Genomic DNA, 3,693 nt, shown 5'->3' with positions numbered 1-3,693 from the left:
GTCCGGTTCCTGTTTTTCTTATAATTTTTTCGAGCTTTTGGATCGAATTGTCCTCGTTGTGCCTCAAGAATCTCGAGACTGCCACTCTTCAATCTCTTTTTTTTTTTTTTAATTATTACAATATTCTGATCTTTCAGCCTATCATTTTACTTTATTTTCCTTCTTTTGTGGTAACCATTAGTGCCTCATTTCACACACATTATGTAGGATACAACGTACCCTTCTTGGTGAGGGATCTGCCTTTCCCTTCAGCCTTTCGGTGCCCTATTTTAGCGTCTACAGCCCAATGAGTCAAGATGCATGTGATTCTCTTCTTCAATATCTTTTTTGGGGTGTTATATTAAGGGTACTATTTGTCAAGCATGAGATTGAGTTTGATTTCCATGAGAGCTTTAGTTCAATTTATTTCTCCCTCCAATGACTATGGCGATTAGCGATGTTTTCATCGAAAGTTTGATAAAACTGTTTTGTTTTCCTCCGAGTTTGAGTTCGAGTTTGGTTCAGTTCGAGTTTCTATTAGTGGTTTGAGCCTCTTGTACTGGAGTTGAGTTTAGTTTGCTAGTTATCTTTTGGTTACAAATTTTTGAAATACTGAACTTATCGGCCTTTTTTTATTAATAAAACTCTAACTTAAGATTTTAAAAAAGAAAAAACTATAAAATGAATGTAGCAAAAATGTTGTGATAAAAATATAAATGTTAAAGTGAATATTTAATAATATGATAATTAATAAAATTATGAATGATCACATTCATCATATAATGCATGTAAATAATTTTTAAGATAAATGATTAATAATAATTAGTAAATTTATGAATGATCACATCCGTTATAAAATATAGACTTAATGATAAAAGAAAAATAAAGTTGAATATGATTAATAAGATACAATTAAAGGTAAAATAATAAGATTATGTAAATGAAGTTCTATAAGAGAGCACTTCCAAAGTTAATGTATCAAATGTTTTGACCAACTGTAGAATGATTAAGAAAGTAAAAGAAAGTGAGTATGCGCTTCCTATGAAAACAATTATAAGTAATCATTTGTTTGATAAAAGAAAGTTATATGGCTCTCAGTAGTTTTATAAATAGTGCAGAAAGAGTTTAAGTTTGCACAAACAAAGCCAAGTACATAAATAATGATAAAGTAAAACATAAATAGAAAAGAAATTTCTGCATAATGCACTTAATGTATTAAGTTATTTCTGACGAAACTGAGTCATAATAGCAGAAAGAACCTCCATTTAACTTTATGAAAAATTCCAAGTTAGTACAGTAGGCCCCTAAGAGGTTAAAGTTTTAAAGTTTTATAGTTTTGAGCTTATTACAAGTTTCAACAGCTATAAGTTAACCCATTCTCTAGTGTCAATTACAACCCCCTAGTCGGGTCGTGACACTTATCATACCATTACTCAAAAGTAATGAGATTCTCACAAGCTCTAATTACAATAGTTATTTCTCTGAATTCAGGCCCAACACCATTAAGAATATAAATAATAACATCATCACCAGAAAGAGGAGCATCAATAAGGGCTAACTCATCTATAATTGCTTTGACACTTTGAAGATATTCAGGCAGAGGTCTTGTTACATGGCTAGTGGACAACTTCTCCTTTAGGCGCATTACCAAAGATTTGGATTTGTTGGTAAATAGCTTGGCCAATTTGTCCCGTGCATCTTGTGAAGTTTCGGATGCAAATATGTGCGAAACTAATGTATGTAAATAATTATTTAAGAATGTTTGATCGTATATAATGCAAACAAATCTTATGTTTTAGTACGAACATATGATAGATTAGTAGGAGAAAAAATGAAATATAAAATAACATGGATGAAAATAATATTAAAAGATTTACAGATTTTGAATAATATTGATGTGAAGTCTAAGGAATTAAAAAGTAATATATCCAAATAATCGAATATCTAATTTGATATTAAAACGTAGTTATTGCTTTTGTTATTTAAGATGGTCAGTTGTGTAGCACAGTTGAAAGCTTAAAGCTTCAAAGCCAACACTTTGTGCCGTACCCTGATTGACTCCCAAATAGTTCTAAAGCTCCTACAAGGTTTCTAGGATTTCTTTTCCTTCTCACCATTCAATTCCATTTCTATGTCAAATAGAAACTCCATTCACACCCTTTTAAAAGCATCCTCTTTTATTTTTTATTTTATTTTATTTTTTTAACTTCTAATGAAAAAAATTGAGCATAATTTGAATTAAGTTGAAATAATCAAACGAAACGAATAAAAATAAAAATAAAAATAATTGTGCATAGTAAGGGCATGAGAATTTATTTATTTATTTATTGATAAGTCTCTATATATGTGATGTATACATTCAGCCACTACACAATTGGTAAAGACAACCAACTTATAGGTTTCAATACTAATTGAATAGTATCATAAAAAAAAATTTCTCTAAAAATATAAAAGAAATCTTTATTTCCATTGTAATTCTTTATTATAATTATAATTACAATGTTCTAATATTGTTTAAATTCAAGATATTTAAATTTCATGGATTAATAATTTCATGATTGAATTTTTACTTAATCTTAACTTCATTTCCTTTTTTTATATAAAATTTTCATGTACCAAGTTGAGTTTTCAATTTAATTAGTTTAGGATGATAATTTGTAAATATGTCAATTAAATGAATTTAGATAACTAAATTTGAAAATTTCTTTCAAAATTTTTATCAAGACTCTAATATGTTTAACCACTTGACCCCTTAAAGTTATACTTGGACAATCAACTATTATAATAATGATAAACAATTTAATTTTTATTAAAATATATATCATTTCATATGAAATATTCATTTATTTTTACAATTTAAAAGTCAAACTAAAATAAAATTTAAGCTATAAGTCCATAAAAAGTCGGTTTAGGTAGTCAGAAAGATTCTTTAAACTTGAAAAGTATTGGGTTAGAATTTTATTATTAGTTTTTTATGATTTATTTGGTAGTACTATTGAGACTGTTGTTGAGAAAATCATTTTTTCAAATATATTAATTATAAAGTATTAAAAAATATTTTAAAATTAAATTTTATAAATTTTAATCATAAAAATTCTAAAATAGCAAAACAACTTTTTTCAATCATATGCTTTTATTCAGAAAAGCAGTTTTGACCTCTCAAATTCAATATCGAATAAATACTTAGTGTGATGACATACATATATCCAATTAACCCGATTTACGAAAGTGTTATTAGCTTTAACCTCAACATAAGAGGGATGAGAGTATTTCTATATATGTATGTGAAAATATAACATTCTTTACAAGTATAATCACTTTATCTAATCACTTATTATCTCTTTTATTCTACTAAAAACAAATATTGATATAAAAAGTAATTTGTTTCTATGATAAAATATCTAAAAATAGTTAAAAACTCATATATGAACTGAAAATTCCTCTCCAACTTAAAAAAAAGGGAAAAAAAGAGAAGGGATCCCAAATGCAAAAAACTCCTAGAAGTTCCCTCATAAGTTGCATATAGAGATCTTTTGCTTTATCTTGAAGATGCTCAAGTAAATATCAAACCTTTCTCCTTTTTCCTCCTATTTTATATGAACCATAATTCCTAACCAATAAATCCTACTTTATTTATCAAGAATTTATTCAATACAATTATTATATATATTTTTTCAACATTAACTATAATAAAATTTGCTTAAAACTTATCAT

Source organism: Hevea brasiliensis, chromosome 1, assembly GCF_030052815.1.
Source record: "Hevea brasiliensis isolate MT/VB/25A 57/8 chromosome 1, ASM3005281v1, whole genome shotgun sequence".
NCBI classification, from domain to species: Eukaryota; Viridiplantae; Streptophyta; class Magnoliopsida; order Malpighiales; family Euphorbiaceae; genus Hevea; species Hevea brasiliensis.
This window is presented reverse-complemented; position numbering follows the sequence as displayed.